Genomic DNA, 17,229 nt, shown 5'->3' with positions numbered 1-17,229 from the left:
AGCCAGGGCTTGGAGGGGCCACCTGAGACTCAGGCTTCTGCCCCTCCCAGCTTGGCCTTTTAGGGTTCTGGCTTAGGTGTCTGGGGATGACAGCATAGTAAGCACAGGCTTCAGTACCAGAAAGGGCATCAAAAAAGAAAAAAAAAAAAAACCTTTTTAAAGAATTGAATGTTTTGAAGAAATACCAATATAGTTATCATGGGGAAAAATAGAGCCAAGCTGGTCATATTTTATGATTTGGTATTGTTTCTATTAATGAGGGCTGGTGTCGATCACCATTATCTTGAACATTTAAGGCCTCGGAACTTGTTCATCCAGCCTAGCTCTCCACAGAAACTGAGCCTCCTTATCATCTTGGTATCAGTCGTAGGTACCAAGACATCAGTGTGTAAATACATCCATGTATACATCACAATATGCACACGTGGAACTGGCTAAGCAAACCGTGGATCCTGGCAGAGAAGAAACCCATCACAAACGGTGGGGGAGGGGAATGAATGTGCTAATCAGAGCCAACATGGCCCTGGCTATGCCTCTGCTGGACAGGGGGGCAGTTTGTGAAGGAGCTAAAAAAAATGTATGCTCCTCCTGCTAGGATGAATAGCATGTGTGTATGTAATTTTTTGAAGAATAAGAATCCTTTATGTCTGTTTAATGCTTAACAGTTTGAAAGGGCTTTCATTTATATGATCTTATTTAATTCTTAGGGCCACCTGTCAATAGGGCTTATTCTTCCTGTTTTATAGATGAGGAAACTGGGAATTTGTCTATCTCCAAAGAGCAGAGGAGGGTGGGAGTCACTGCTCTGCAGCTGGGAGGATTTGGGGGAGCTGCCCAAGGGCCACTGGCCTCAACAAAACACATAGTTATTCCTACTCTTCCACAGCCTGGCCAGGTTAGCAGGCTGCACTGCACAACACTCTTCACAAGTGGAATTAGTGAAATTACAACGTCTGTAAACTCTACAGGTTTGAAAACGTCTGCCCTGTGCAGTACTGTAGCCTCAGGACGAACTGGGCACCTGCTACAGGGTGGCCCTTCGTAAATAATTGGTGAATGAATAAATAAGTAAGGATGCCCTAAGCCAAGCCTGAAGACCAAGTAGGAGGTGAATCAGTGAAGCCGAGACCCTCAGGGGTGTCGTTGAGTTTGACACCCCCACGTGGGGCCCGACCTCTGCTACCCCAGCCCCTCTCCACGGTGTCACCTGACACCTCTTCTACCAACAGAGGTACATGGGGTCAGCCTCGGCCCTCTGAAGGACACAAAGTGGGCCAGAAAGGGACCCTTCCTAACTCAGGTCATGATTACAATCGCTCCCACCTAACCTTTTCCTTGGGAGGGAAAGAGGCCCACTCGCCATGGCCTCAGGCCTGGAAGGATTAAATTAAAGTCCCAGGAAGGCTGTTGGGAACTTTTCAAGGTAGTCCAGATGCTTTCTCCTGGAAATAGGGAGCAGTTTTTTGTTTTAAGGGAGTGGGATTGGTGGGTGAAAGAGAGGTTTGTGTACAGGGCTAGAGAGTCAGAGCCTGTGATGCAGTTTCTTCCTTTTCTCCTCCCTTCTCCCTTCCATTAAAAAAAAAAAAATTAAGCGTCAGAAAGGAGAAAAAGGGGAGAGAGAGTGGGAAAGAATGACTTAAAGAGGTTGAAAAGACTTGGGGGCTAGAAAAGTGAGACCATTACGGTGTGGCAGCGGTGGGATTCGAACCCACGCCATCGAAATGACTGGAGCCTAAATCCAGCGCCTTAGACCACTCGGCCACGCTACCTCCCGTGCGCAGCGTTTTCCTCTGAGGCCATATTAGGCTGATGACGCAGCGTCTCGCGCTCTATCAGCCCCGCCCCCGGAATTTGCGCGTGCCCGATGTGGAACCAGCGGTTCCCGCGCCTGTCACTACACATCAACCCCTGGCTTCCTTCAGAGTCACAGTGCCCTGTGATAGCAGCAATAAATACAGTGGGAATGCACCATTAAAAAGGACGGAGGAGTTTAGAAATGAAAAACATTAATAGTCACTCTTCACATGTATAGATTTGATCTTTGCGTTTTCTACGGGTGTGATGCTGCCTACAGCCACATGGGGGCGGTGTCGCTCTGCCGCTTCCTCCCGGCTGGACTGGGGGTCCCGCGGGGAACCCCGGTTTGCACCGAACCCGGCTGGGTCGCCACCCTGAGGATTCTCTATAAGTCGCCTCTGCAGCCCTGGGTGGCCTCGTGGCCTGGCCCTTCCCCTCGCGATGTAAGAATCACAGATCCAGGGGTGGGGGAAATATCATCGAACGTTCCTACAGATCGTTTGCACGCGTGGGCTCCCTCAATCACAGCTACTAGATCAGCCCCGTTTCACACAGCAGGAACCAGAGCGGCTAAGTAGTCTCAGGTGCCGCAGCCACAGGCCAGCCACAGCCAGCACTCCCAGCCTCCCGAGACCCTTGTTCTTCTATGCAGACTAGTTTTCACTGTTTTTAAGAAAAATACAATAAATATAGAGTGCAACATGGCAAAACTCCATTTCCTGCCATTCGGGATTATTAACATTTTGCCTATGTGCTTCAAATCTTTTTAAATAAAAAATAAAATGAACACTGTAGATAAAATCCAAGTCTCCTTTGATATCCCAGGTTCCAGTCCCCTTCCTTCTTCCTCAGGAGTTTCAAATCTTTTCAGCTCCCTTAGGGTTATCCGTTTCCTTGAATGTTTGAGGAAAATGGCAAACAGAAATCCAGGGTTGTAAAGACAGCCGGGTAAGTGGGTGTGGTACACTGAATAATGGCCCCCCAAAGATGTTCGCATCCAAATCTTCACGATTTGTAAATATGTTACCTTACGTGGCAAAAGGAACTATGCACGTGTGATTAAATTAAAGGTCTTCAGATGGGGAGAGTTGCCTGGGTTACCCAGGTGGCCCCAATGTAATCACAAGCGTCCTTATAAGAAGGAGGCAGGCCTCAGGGAAGGAGCTAGAATGGTGGACGAAGAGGCCGGTCTGAGTGATGCAGCCACAGGGCAAGGAATCTGGGCTGTCCCAAGAAGCTGGAAAAGGTAAGGAAACGGATTCTCCCCTAGGGCCTCTAAACAGGAACACAAGGTGTCTGACGCCTCGATTTTAGGACTTCTGGCCTCCAGAATAGTTACACTACAGATTTGTGTTGTTTTAAGCCACTAAATTTTGTGGCAATTTGTTACAGCAGCAAAAGGAAAAGAATACAGTGGGTTCTCCAATGGGCTTGGGAATCACACAGCCTGAGCTTGTCCTGGCTGTGTGTGACCTCGGGAAAGTCACTTCTCGCTGGGCCCCTGTCGCTCCTCCCCGTAATGGAGTGATAACTGTAGTACCCACCTCAGGGGATTAGCGGTGAGAATTCAATTCATTCATTCTGCAAGTATTTCTTGAGCACCTACAATGTGTCAGGCACTGTTCTAGTCATACCAGAGAATGAAGCAGACACAGAATAAATGTGCTAATACGTGCCAAGCGTGTAGACAGATGTCTGGCACATTATGAGGTGGGTGACCGGTGGTGACTCCTGAGGCCTGAGTTCCCCACTCCCTCCGGGTATCTCCAGGCACCCCCCACGAGCGTCCTTATAGGGACACTGGTCACTTGCTGGGATTTCACATACATCTCCCCAGCACACTGCTGCAAGTCAGTATCAGTGAGTCTCTCCCAGGATGACACTGGGCCCTGCTACGATGTCGACTCCAGGAGGGCAGGTAATGGTGTCTTGGTGACCCACTGCTATACCCTCATTATCCAGAACAGTGCTGGTGCTAAGAATATTGCTTGGCAAAAATGGTTTTGCACTGTTGGTTAAGGCCACTCTACCTTGCCACGTGAACTTTGAGCCAGAGGCAAATGCTCTGGCTGGAGCTGCTGACATAAGAGCTCACATGTCCACTTTTATCTGGACATGGCCAGACTGTGGCCTGCTCTTTTGGACGCTCAACCCCTGTAGCCACAGGAGGGAATTGGAGTTCTCTTTAGGAAATTCCCCCACAATTACTCAAAGCATTTGCCAGTAGTTGGACTATTTCCTAGCAGCACCGTGCCCCCCAACTCTCTCTCTCGTAATTTAATGCAGGTCAACATTTATTCTGCACCTTCTAGGCCTAATCAGGCCAAAAGCAGCCCTTGAGGTGGTGGAGAGAGCTATTTCTGGAGCTGCTCAGAGTTTCTTCTCTAACAGAATAAAAATCCAATGGAGGCAAGGCCAGCAGTTCATCTGCTCCACCCTGCATTTCTCCAGGGGCCCAGCCTCCCTGCTGGCCTCCCACTGTCCTGCTGACTAGGCGTCTCTGGTGATTTATGCCTTCAAGGGTGAGGCTCATATGCAAAGCCCAGCCACAGCCAGGCAGGGGTGGGGAAGCCACAGAAACCAGAGCAACTGGGATCTGTTTAGTTGTGTGTTTTTATGTAACATTTAAAAATAACTTTTGCAAAACTAATATGTTTTCCTTGTTGAAACTCAAAGACAGAAAAGCACATGTAAGAAAATAAAATCACATTTCTCTACTTAAACTGCCCATGCTTTGATAAATGAAGCTGTTTTTTATCTCTTTAAATTTGAAATGTAATGCATGCTCATTATACATTTTTAAAAATGTCAAATCAGGGTGGGTGCAGTGGCTTACACCTGTAATCAATCCTAGCACTTTGGGAGGCCGAGGCAAGAAGATTGTTTGAAGCCAGGAGTTCAAGACCAGCCTGGGCTATAGCAAGACCTTGTCTCTACAAAAAATAAAAAATTAGTCAGGCATTCTGGTGTGCACCTGTAGTCCCAGCTACTAAGGAGGCTGAGGCAGGAGGATCTCTTGAGCCCAGAAGCTTGAGGTTGCAGTGAGCTATGGTGATACCACTAGACTCTAGCCCAGGCAACAGAGTAAGACCCTGTGTCAAAAAAGTCAAATCACAGGTATAAAGTTAAAAGGGAAATTCTGTACCTTACCGTGGTCTTCCTTCACAACCAAATCCTGCAGCTCAGAAGTAACCACGGTAAAACAGTTTGGCATGCATCCTTCCACGTGTTTTCCTATGCAAATATATAGGCAAATGGACCTACAGGCTCAAACATGCCCCACCCTCATCCTGGGGTTTGCCTGGCACAGGGTAGGGGAGGAACATACCGTCTAAAAGACAGAAGAGTGGTCATCTCATAGCTTCTGCAAGTTTTTCTGCAGCCACAGGTGGGCCATCCAGATGGCTCTGTGGCTCTGTGATGGGCTTTTCTCATGTATAGTAGGCCCAGGACCTCCTGAGCCAAGGAGGACTGTCATGCTGCTGCTTAAAATCATACCAACAAAGCCCACTGTGGACAGGTTATTTGAGCACTTAACATTTTAGGAACCAGATCCCTCCTACGGTACCTGTAGCCAGTGCAGTTCTCCAACCATCTCTGAGCCAATGGGAGGATTATACCCTCCTCTTTGTAGTTGGGAACAGCCACAGGCGTGTGGCTGGGCTAGAGCATGTAACAGCAAGGCCACTGTTCCCTGTGATCTCTCTCCTGCTGCTGCACCATGGTGAGGTGGAGACACCATGAGCTGTATTACAGTACGATGCACATAGCATACCATTCAGTGGATTTTAGTATATTCACAGAGCTGTGCAACCACCACCACAATCAATTTTAGGACACTTTCATCACCCCAAAGAAGAAACTCTATACTTGGTAGTAGTTACTCTTTTTCTAGCCCCTGGCAACCACTAATCTACTTCTGTCTTTACGGATTGTCCTATTCATTGAGATAAATGAAATCATATGATTTTTGTGTGTCTGGCTTCTTTCATTCATATAGCATGTTTTCAAAGTTCATACATGTTGGAGCATGTATCCATATTTCATCTTTATTGCCAAATATTCCCTTGTATGGACATACCACATTTTAATTATCTATTCATCAGTTGACGGCCATTTGGGTTGTTTCACCTTTTAGCTGTTATAAATAACGCTACTAAGAACATTTGTGTATCTGTTTTTGTGTGGGCATATGTTTTCATTTCTCTTGGGTTTATACCTAGCAGGGGAATTGCTGGCTCACATAGTAACTCAGTGTTTAATTTTTTGAAGAACTGCCGAACTGGTTTTCATGTTCCATTCCTTTCCGCAATGTCTGAGGGTTCCAGTTTCTCCACATCATCTCCAACACTTGTTATTATCTGAGTCTGTGATTATAGCCATCCTAGTGGGTGTGGTTTTGATTTGCATTTTCTTAATGGCTAATGCTGTCCAGCATCTTTTTATGTCCTTATTGGCCATTTGTATATTTTCTTTAGAGAAATGTCTATTCAAACTCTTTGCCCATTTTTAATTGGGTTATCTTTTTATTATTGAGTTATAAGAATTCTTTATATATTCTAGCTGCGAATCCCTTATCAGATATGATTTGCAAATATTTTTTCCCATTCCTTTCACTTTCTTGATGGTGTCGTTTGCGTCCTGTGAGTTGAGTCCCACAGACGTGGGGATTTTGCTCCTCAGAACGTGAAGAGGGGATCTTTGTCCATGTTAGAGGAAAGGCAGCCTTAGGAAGGGGCGCTCAGCTTGGAACTGGAGTGTGCCAACAAAGGGTCCCCTGTAAAGGGTTTACCATTATTCCTCTTGGATACAGTAACTTTGAGGTACAGTTTTAACTTTTTTCCTCCTCTGTTACTGTGAAAAGACCCAGAGTGGTACCTCATTGGTCTGAGAGGTCACATGGTCATCCCTGAACCAATCCATGCAGCTAAAGGGATAGAATGTGCTTGCTGATTGGCCAGGTCTGGTCATGCATTCACTTTGGGAGCCAGGGGAGTGGACAGGGCTGTTTTTCTGAATTGAGAATAGGGCGAGCTGCTTCCCTAAAGACAAATCAAGACGCTCAAGCACAGAAAGGGCATTTCTGCCAAAGACAAAAATTAGAGCCTCAGAGCAGTTAGACAATTTGCCCAAAGCCATAGAGCTTTAAGTAGTTGGTGGGTTTTTTGTTTTTTTTTTTTTTTTTTATAATCTTGCTTTGGGTTGGACAGAATCTCTTTGATCTCCTCTTCCTGTCTGATTTCCCCAGGGTCAGAATTTCAGGTGCAATTTTGTCTTTTGCCAAAAGCCATTTTTATCTTTTGGGGGTTATCAACACAGGGGAAAAAATGTATTCTTTAGAGAGCCTGACCTTTGAAATCAGAAGTCTGGATTCAGTGTGAGCTCTGTCCTTCCTTGGCTGTGTCATCTGGGGCAAGTCATTATCTCTCTCAGCCTCAGTTGTATGATCTGTAAAATAGGGCTAATGACACCTACCTACCTCAGAGAGTCGGTGTGAAGATGAAATGAGATAAATCTCTGAATAGATGTCAGTCATTATTTTTATACCTAAAATAGAATTTGTGAAAATTCTAAGATTTCATAGAAAAGTATCAGGAAGGATACAATATCAAAATGTTCACAGTAGTTATTAGTTTTATGTCCTTTATACCTTTTCATTTTTATCCATTCCTCTACTCATTCCACAGGTATGTATTAAGCACCTACTGTGTGCCAGGCCCTGTGGCAAGAGTAGTGAGGAATATAGCAACGTACAAAACAGATAAGGACTGACTAGAGGGGGATATTAATTTTTAAAAATTATACAAATAATTGCAATTATCGTAAGTGCCTCAGTTTTTACAAAGCAGAAGTCAGGAAAAAGCAAAACATTTCTGATAAAAATATGTTAAGGTTATGTATAGATTTATACAAACAAGCAATGGGCTCGGATTACTAGTGATCGTGGAAAGGACTCAAATACAGGAACTAGGCAAGTGGCGGTCGGAGAGTGGGGAAGCGCGGTGGAAGGGACCGGACTGGCCATCCTTTCTCGAATGGTCGGTCCCCCTCGTCGCTGGGTGCGAGACCCACCGTATACATTATTAGATCCCGACACTGTGTGTTTAGCAGGCCCAGGAGCCGCGACTCAGAGCCAGCACCAGAGCCGGGAAGTCGGCGTGGTGGCCGCCGGAGAGGTGGTGGCCACCGGGGGGCGGCCACGTGAGCACCTCGTGGTGCGCCAGCCCGGCCGCTGCCCCGCCCCTGCCGTCTGCTCCTGCCCCAGCCCAGCCCAGCTCGGCTCCTGCCCGGATCCAACGCCCGCTGGCCCCGTGCTGCAGCTGCCCCAGCCCGGCTCGCTGTCGTCTGCGCTCGTGTCCCTGGCAAGCGCCCTCAGCATCCCGGATCGTCCCAGCGGGCCTTCGCGCCCCCCGCGCCCCTTGCACCCCGGGATCGATCCATCCGCTCCGCGCGGCCCCGGCTGCATCCCCGGAGCGCCGGCCTGCGCCCCAGCTCGCTGCTCCCCGGCACTCTCGGGGGGCCCACCCGCCTGCACCCTGGAGCGCCGGACCTCGAGCCTCTGCCAACTCCTCTGGATCCTTGCGGCCGTGGGCAGCGGCTGCCGCGCCTGTCCGCCCGAGGGAGGTAGGTGCGGCCGGCCGGGCTGGGTGGCGGCCGGGATCCGGCGCTGCAGGCCTGCGCGCCCCGGTGCAGCAGGTTCCCGGAGTGCGGTGGGTCCGGGCTTGGGAGTGGGGCCCGAGACGGCGTGGAAAGAGAATTGGGGGCGCTTCTCCTCTGGTGGTTAACTCTCCGGAGCTCAGTGTTTGCTTCTGTAAAACGAGGAAGCCGTGCAGACTAATGGTGATGCGGATGGGGAAAACAGTTGGCAAGCGACGGGCTGGCTGCACTGTGGCTGGGAGAGGCAGCTCTGGGGTGTCCCCGGGGCCCTGCAGAGGGTGGACGCGGCCAGCGCTGCCTTCCTGTCCCCTGCAGGTCCCAAGGCCGCATCCCCAACCCAGTCCCCTGAAAAAGAGGTCTGCGTCAGCCAAATTCCCAGAACTTCGGGGACTGTGTAGACGCACCCTTGCTGCGTTGTTGGCTGCGGGAGTTAGGTTGTTGGCAGGCGCCACTGATGTGTGTGCCAAGGGGACGGGCATTAATAATCGAGTGGCCGCGCGGGGGCGGGGCCCTCCCGGGTAAGCCCGGGCCTAGATCGGCCTGTGTCCACACGCGGGATTGGGGGAACGAGCCCAGCCGCACCACGATTGGGATCGGTGGGCTGCACAGGGGTGGAGGGGACACTCGCAGGGAGCCTGACCTCTGGGTCCTCGGTGGTGGGCACGACCTGCCTCCGGGCAAGCGGGGGAAAAAATACCTACAGGCAGGAAACACCGGAGCTGGAGCCTTGAGTTCAAATTCTGACTCAATTACAGGCTCTGTGACCTTGGATAAAGTGCTTAACCTCTCTGGCCCTCAGCTCCCTCATCAGTAAAATGGGTACAATATTAGCATTTACCTCTTAGTGTGGCTGGAAGGATTAGGTGAGTAAATACATGTCAGGTGCTAGAACAGTACCTGGCACACAGTGAGTGTGTGAAGGCCTGTGGCGCTGATGGCGGAGAGCCCTAGACAGGCTGTGGAGTCTCAGGGAATTGAGTAACATGGTCTGCATCGTTCTGCTAACCAAGAAGCTGCAGACTGTTAACCTGGTGAACTGAGAATACTCCAAGAAAGTGGTTAGTGTGACAACCATGTCTACAACTGGAATGAAAGTGACTTGGGCCTTAACTTGTTGCAGGATCAAATTCTTGCAGCCAAGGCTGATGGGCACAGCAAGAAGGCTTCAAATAAAGGAGTGTGTCATTAACATGCAGATAATAAAACACAAGATGGCAGTCCCCCAGCCCCCAAAGTCCTAGGGCTATGGAGCTCCTAAAGAAGTATTTTGAAACGGCTAGAATCGGCGGGTGGATGGTGTTCCAGTCTCCATCTGTGAAGCTTTCTAGATCTAGCAAAGACTAGCAAGCCACAGAAGTCCCTGAAAAGCACGGGGCTGGACTGCAGAACATTTCTCTAGGCCAGTGGTTCTCAAACTTCAGTGCACACCAGCATCCCTTGCAGTGCTTGGTTAAACTTGTGTTGCTGGGCCCACTTCCAGAGTTTTAGGAGGTATGGAGTGAGACTTGAGAATTTGCATTTCTAACAAGCTCGCAGCCTCAGCGGGCCCACACTTTTAGAACCACTTAAGGAAGTGATAACTGCATTGAAAACCCTGGATTCAGCCTCCATCAGCTTCCAACCCAACTTCCCTACTTTCTAGTCATGTGATTTTGGGTGAGTTACTTGACCTCTCTGGTCCTCAGTTTTCTCATCTGTAGAATGAAGTTAACAGTGCCTACCTCTAGGAGTTCAGAGGAGGCTTCCTAGAGGAAGTGACATCTTTTTGCCATTTTTTTTTTTTCATTTTTTAAAGATGGGGTCTTGCTGCCTTGCCCAGGCTGGTCTCAAACTCCTGGGCTCAAGCAATCCTCCTGCCTCAGCCTCTCGAGTAGCTGGGATTACAGGAGTGAACCACTGTGCCCTGTTAAGGTGACATCTAGCCCGAGACCTGAGTGATAAGCAGACAAGTTGGCCAGGGCATGAGTAGGGAGGGCAGGCTGGGGCGTGTGCTAGACGGGGAACAGGGTGTGTTCAAAGCCCGCGGAGGAAGCAGCCTTTGTCCTCCAGGGAGCTCAGAGGAATTACACGGCAAATATTTTGTAAGCGATACTGAAATGCTATCAATCTGCTTTGGGCAGGATTGCAGTACAGGGGACATCCACCAGACTGGAAAATGGGCTGCTAGGACAGGCTGAAAGTGGTATAAGTTATTTCTCCCCACATTTCATTGGCCTGAATGCAGTCATGTGGCCCCACCTAGATGCAAGAGATGCTGGGAAATGTAGTCCCTGGCCAGGCAGGGGAGCAGGAATTCCTGGTGGAAAGCCAGCTGTCTATGCTACAGTGGCTTTTTCTGGCCCCTGGCCACCTCTCTCATCTCTTCTCCACTTAACTCAGCTCCACTCCACTCCACTCCACTCTGCTGGATGCATGAATTTCACAGATGAAGAAGCTGAGGCTCAGAGAGGTGAAGTCATTTGCCCAATATTGCTCAGCTGGTAGTAGTGCCAGGGCAAAGGCTTTGTTTGGCCAGATCCTGCTTTTGGTGTTTTTCAGGTCTTCTGTTATCCAGGCTTTCCTACTTAGGGTCTCCGCCGTGTCACTGGGCTAACTAACCCCCTTGTAACTACAACACAATAGTCCTGCTCCTCCGCCCCCACCTGCAGTGCCCCACACATCAGCAGGAAATTGCCAGCTTTTCTCCAGTGACTCATTCGTTCATGCAACCTGCACTTATGCATTTATGGTGTGTGCCAGACATTGTGCTCTGGGCTGGGAAGCTGGAGAAGAATAAGACAGGGTCCCTTTTGTTCAAGACGCTCACATGGTCTGGCCACTGAGAGGGCTACGTAAACACAGCTCTTGTGAGAAGTGAGACACGCTGTACCCCTGGTCGGACCTGCCAGGAGTACGGAGTGTACCAGGGAGACGAGAAGGGTGCCCAGCAGATGACTAAACATTAAAAATCAAGCTGTTTTGTGCATTTTGCTAATTGAAGCTATAATTACAATATTTTTTGCTTCATATTCTAAAGTGCATTTGTCTCATTTCTAAAACAAGATAGCCCTTGCACACTGACAGTCTCATGTGAACAAAGCATGGTGTACTGCAATGATATTTTTACGAGCCTTTAGCGGAGCAAATGTTGACTTGTCTCTGGTTTCTGTGTCAGTAAGCAAGCCAATTTCTCTATCGTTTTATGGTATTCGTGGAGATTTGTTTTTGAAGAGGAGGAGGGGGGAGAGAGGGTTGGGGAGGATTCCTTGAGATTCTGCCAGAATCGTTCTAGAGCTGGGTTTCTCAGCCTCAACACTATTGACATTTTGGTCAGATAATTTTTCACTGTAGGAGGCCATCCTGCGCATGATACGATGTTTAGCAGTATGCCTGGCCTCTCCTCTACCCACTAGATGCTAGTTGCAGCAACCAAAAATGTCTCCAGACATTGCCAAGTGTCACTTGGGGGAGCAGATCACCCCAGGTTGAGGGCCACTGTTCAAGATTGTATTCATTTCCTATTACTACTGTAACAAATTATTGCAATTGCTTAGTGGCTTAAAACAACGCTTTTATTATTTTGTAGTTCCTGGGAGTCAGAAGTTCTGAAATCAAGGTGTTAGCAGGGTTGTGTTCCTTCTGGAGGCTCTAGGGGGAAAATCTGTTTCCTTGCCTTTTCCAGCTTCGAGAGGCTACTGGCATTCCTTAGCTCAAGACTCTTCCCTCTGGCTGGATGTGGTGGCTCACGTCTGTAATCCTAGCACTCTGGGAGGCCGAGGTGGGAGGATCACTTGAGCTCAGGAGTTTGAGACCAGTCAGCAATAGCGAGACCCCATCTCCACTAAAAATAGAAAAAATTAGCTGGGTGTGACAGCGTGTGCCTGTAGTCCCAGGTACTCAGGAGGCTGAAGCAGGAGGATTACTCAAGCCAGGAGTTTGAGGTTGCTGTGAGCTATGATGATGCCACTGTACTCTAGCTGGGGTGACATAGCAAGACTCTGTCTTCAAAAGAAAAAAGTCCTTTCCCGACATCTTCAAAGCCAGCAGCTTTACATCTTCAAGTCTTTCTCTTTGTCTAAGATCACGTCTCTTCCTCTAACTCTCACCCTCCTCCCTCCTTTTTATAAGGACCCTTGTGATTACACTGGGCTCACAGGATGATCCAGGTCTGTCTCTCCGTTTCAAGATCCTTAACTTAATTGCATCTGCAAAGTCCGTTTTGCGGTATCAGTTAACCTACTCACAGGTTCCAGGGATTATGATGTGGACACCTTTGGGGGGGGGCTGTTATACTGCCTGCCACATAGACTGGCCTCTGGGCGTAAGGCAATGCTTGTAGAGGGCTTGGGAGGAGGGAAGTGACTTAGTGGGGGTAGGGAGTAGGGGATGGTCAGGGCATATTAGCAGCTAGTGCTTTTGAGTGTCAGCCAAGTCTATGCCAGGCGCCATGTGCCTCATCTCACTGAATCCTCAAAACAACCCCTGGGGGAGGCAGCGTCAGCTGCCCCCTGTCTTACAGAGGAGGTCAGAATCTGAGCTGCATCTTGAGGAGAGCAAAGCAGTTGGCCAGCAAGTGGGAAAGGTGTCCCAGGCAGAGGGATGTGTGGGTACAAGGGCAGGGAGGTGCAGAGAACTTGGTCGTGCAGGGTGACTGATTCTTGGGCTTGGAAAGTTGGGGACGTGAGATGGCAGGGATGGACATCTGTAAGTCAGTCCTTTCATTCTGACGTGAAGTATACTATTTCTCTCAATAGCCTACATAATTGCTTATTTATGAGCACCCACTGCATGCTGGGAGTACGTTAATAAGACACCAATGTGAACTCTTAGCTTGATGCTTGACTTACTCCTAATGCTGCATCCGCAGTAAATAAATAAAACGTGGAGCGGAAAGGTGTTTGATTAGCACGTGTTGAGCGTGTGCACGGTGTAGGCACTCACTACCTGGGATGCAGACCTGAGGAAGGCACAGCCTGCCCCATGGAATCTACTGTTTAAGGAAGTTTCCCATCTCCTGATGATGGAGCCGGGATTCACACCCTGCGGATTCGGCTGCAGAGCACAAGCTGTTAGCCACTCTATTGGGCTTTGGTTTTGTTTCTTATTTGAAGGAAACTGAGGACTCAAGCTGGGGTTCAGGATATACCGGGAGCAAGCCAGGTGCAGCCCAGAGCAGCCTAGCATGGCGCAGTTCCCCCAACTAAGGGTGCCCTTTTGGACGTAGACAGTCACTTCTCCTGGGCCTGGTGGCTCCTGTTATTGTCAAACGAGAGAGTCCATGTCAAGTGCTTAGTAGTGTGGCATCTAGTGTGCTGTAAGCCCTTTATGTGTACTTTTCTGTCTTATTTCAGTAAAAATTACGCCTTTTCCAGGTGGATAAGAGCAAAGGTCTCTTCTGTTATCACTCATTGGCAGCACAGAGCTGTATCTCCCCTTTTCTCTCATGGTGAGACGAATTCACACTGAACTGTGCGAAACGCTTAGCTGCTTCTAGTTGGTGGAACAGGACAGAGAGTTCTTGGCGCGGTATCTAAAGGAACCAGCAGAAGATCTGCCAATGTGGGGGTGGGGTGGGGAAGGGAAGTGGTTAGGGGAGGTGGAGCTAAAGTCTCATTTATCACACCAAGAAATCAGAAGATAGGCCTAAAACAGCTAAATTAAGAAATAGTGGGGAGAGCATATTATCTAGAGGTATAACACTGAGAATAGTTGGAAGGAGTTCCTCTAAGGGTTGGAAGTAGGGCTGTCCATGCGCAGTTGCAGAGGTGGCTCTGTGGAGGTGAGCAGTACCCAAACTATGTGGTCATTCACGGTGGCCCCGGTAAGAAAGGGATGTTATTTTTAACCATGTGTTTTAATAAAAGTATTTTAACACTCTATGTAAGTAATACACAGTGGCTCAAGTCCTGGCTGGGTTTCGGACTTGCAGGTGACCAGCTAGTCTTCGCCGCCCCCCAAAGGCAAAGTTTACTGTGTCGTGTAATTCACAAGTCCAGGCGGGGGTAGGCAGTTTGGTTTCAGGCAGGTTTGGGTTTTGGGTCTCAAATGATGTCACTGCTATTCATTTTTCTATCTCGGGTTCTGCTTTCTACTACACGTCAGCTCTGTCCTGTGGTGGCCCCAGCCCCCGTCTCAGATTCACATCGGGCAGGAAATGACACACCAACTCTTCCAGCCGTTCAAGCCAAAGCCCACGCTTAGCTATGGGCGAGAATGGCCTGAGTCCAGTCACGTGACCACCTCTAAGCCAATCACCGTGGTGGGACCCCCAACGCTGTGATTGGTTTAAGCCTGGATCACATGACACACCCCAACCACATGACCTGAGGGTGGAGGTGAGGCAGATCCCCATATAGAAGCTGGTATAGGACCGAAGGTGGGTGATCAGTCGCTCACATCCACCGTGGTTACAGTCGAAGACCTGCGGGATCTGCCGTGCGGGGCATATGCTGGCGTGTGCACTGGCCGGCTGGGGGTGGGCCACCTTGGCTCTGGGATCCCGGCTCCCGGCAGTGAGGCTGGGGAAATTTCACTTCTTTCTGCAGCACGAAAGTGGCTCTTCGGGGTGAGGCGACACCCGAGGAGGACCGGCAGCTACTGTGGCTTGATCCAGCAGGCCCTGGCCTGAGCATTGCAAGCACAGTTTCCTGCCACCTCCTCCCGCCGTGACTGCCACAGCAGTCCTTTATAGGAAGACGCAGTGAGAGCAGAGGTTCCCGTGGACAGAGCCTAAAATAGTTTGCTCTCTGAGGAATCCTGAAGCAGCTTGGCTGTGCTCCTAGCCAGGCGACCAGGTCATCTGCCTGGATGGGACCTAAGCAAGCCTCGACCCCCTTTATTTATGATAATAAAAATGGTATGCAAATTGACCAAGGGATTGACCAAAAAAATTATTATTATAGCTGTTGAGTTAATGGGGTGGGTACAATTAGGCATCCCAGTTAATAAATGAGAAAGCTGAAGCTCAGGAGCTTCACAGCTAGCTAGTGGTGCAACCGGGGCTTGAACTCGGGTGTTTCCAACTCAGAACTTCACTCCGCTGCCTTTCCATAGAAATAGGGACCAGGAAGGGAAGATGTGGATCCCTAACCGAGGGCAGAGGAAACCTTCTAGAGAATTTTGATATCTTGGGGTCCTGCTCTGGGTCCTAGGTTCCCTGCTCATAGAAGCAGGCTCCTTTGGACTGAGGGAGCCCAGGTTAGAAAGATTCCTAGGAGGCTGGGTGCCTTCCCTGGTGTCCTGGTGTTGACCAGGGTTCCTTGCTTGTCTGAGGGATCCACTATCCCCCAGGTGCCCAGTCTTCACGTGCAAATGTGGGAGCATCTGCCAAGTTAGGACTCTGGGTTGAGACTTGGGCATCAACTTATCATAAAGGATGTGACTTTTTCTTTCTTTTCTCTTTTCTCTCTTCTCTTTTTCTTTTCTCTCATTTTTCCTCATTTCTGATAGGGTCTTGCTCTGTCACCCAGGCTGGAATGCAGTGGCATGATCATAGTACACTGTAACCTGGACTCCTGAGCTCAAGTGATTCTCCTGCCTCAGCCTTCTCAGTAGCTAAGACTACAGAGCTACACTACTATGCCTGGCTAAGTTTTTTGTTTTTGAGAGACAGGGTCTTGCCATGTTGCTCACGCTGGTCTCAAACTCCTATCCTTAAGTGATCCTCCTGCCACAGCCTCCCAAAGTGCTAGGATTACAAGTATGAGCCACTGCGCCCAGCCTAGGATGTGACTTTTTATGATATAGGAGAGAAGGGGCTATTACTAGATCAGATAAGATTAGCAAGGAGTAAAGACAAAAGAAAATTACAGTAGGTTATACAAGTTTAGGGAGATTGTGAGTCCAGGATTATTATGCTGCTCCATGATGTAAGAGACCCAGGCTGTCTTTGTGTCATGGCTCTGCCAACCTCAGCACATGACTTCCGCCTTATGGTCTCATATAGCTGCTTGAGCTCCAGCAATCACACCTGCATTCCAGCTAACAGGGAGGTGGGCAAGCAGAAGGGCACATTCCCTCCCTTTAAAAACCTTCCCTAAAGTTGCACACAGCCCTTCTTACATCTCATTGGCGAGAGCCTGGTCACATGGTCACATCTAGCTGCAAAGAAGTCTGGGAAATACAGATCTTATTCTGAGTGGCCACGTGCTTAGCCAAAAACCAATGGTTCTGTTACTAACGAAGAAAGAATGAACAGCTGTTGGCGCTGCCACAGCTGCCTTAAGAGCAAATTTGTGATAACTCGAAAGCCATAAAACAGATCACAGTTGCTCAGTTCTGGAATGCACATCGAGTGCCTGCTGTTTACAAGGCACTGTGCCAGGCAAGGTCGCAGCTGCTTGTCTGCAGCTACTTTCCTTTCCCAGGGATGAGGGGAACATCAGGTCTGTGGGGGGACATGGCCAAGGGCTGCAGTTCTGGTTCTAATTCCCCTGAGAACTAACTGTGGAACCCCACTTAGGCCACTTTGCCACTCAGCTCCCCACACTATAAAATGGGGGAGTTGGTGAGATGAAAATTTGGCAGGGTCACCAGCAGCAGAGCCCGGATTTGCACCCCCAGCTGCCCAGCTCCCGAATCTGAGCTCTTAGCCACTGAGCTACACTGCCTGGAGGTCTCTAGGCGGATGCTGTGGTTCAGTCCCCTCCCCTGGCAACATCCCAGCCCCCAGAGCCAACTCACTTGGCTGGACTTGCTGGCAGCTCAAGCTCACACTGTCCTAGTCAGCAGGGATTCTGGCCAAGGGCTGGCCAAAGTGGCTGAGAGTGGGGAGAAGTGGGCCCGGGGCCCAGGGAA

The 17,229-nt window shown here is 49.4% G+C and overlaps 1 protein-coding gene and 1 non-coding gene across 2 annotated transcripts in view; one reads left to right on the top strand and one right to left on the bottom strand.

Annotated features, from left to right (window-relative positions):
• Window positions 1-1,687: 1,687 nt before the first annotated feature.
• Window positions 1,688-1,769, bottom strand: TRNAL-UAG (transfer RNA leucine (anticodon UAG)). Its single transcript has one exon. It is a non-coding gene; the product is annotated as a tRNA-Leu (tRNA).
• A 6,311-nt stretch (window positions 1,770-8,080) lies between these two features.
• Window positions 8,081-17,229, top strand: part of EEF2K (eukaryotic elongation factor 2 kinase) — a 56,646-nt gene continuing 47,497 nt past the window's right edge. Inside the window, exon 1 of the mRNA XM_069486833.1 lies at window positions 8,081-8,421. The gene's annotated coding sequence lies outside the window, so the exon portion shown is untranslated. The remainder of the gene's footprint in view (window positions 8,422-17,229) is intronic.

This window comes from Eulemur rufifrons, chromosome 14 (genome assembly GCF_041146395.1).
Source record: "Eulemur rufifrons isolate Redbay chromosome 14, OSU_ERuf_1, whole genome shotgun sequence".
Lineage (NCBI taxonomy): Eukaryota > Metazoa > Chordata > Mammalia > Primates > Lemuridae > Eulemur > Eulemur rufifrons.
Note: the sequence above shows the minus strand (reverse complement) of the source record. Positions and strands in the feature narration are given on the sequence as shown.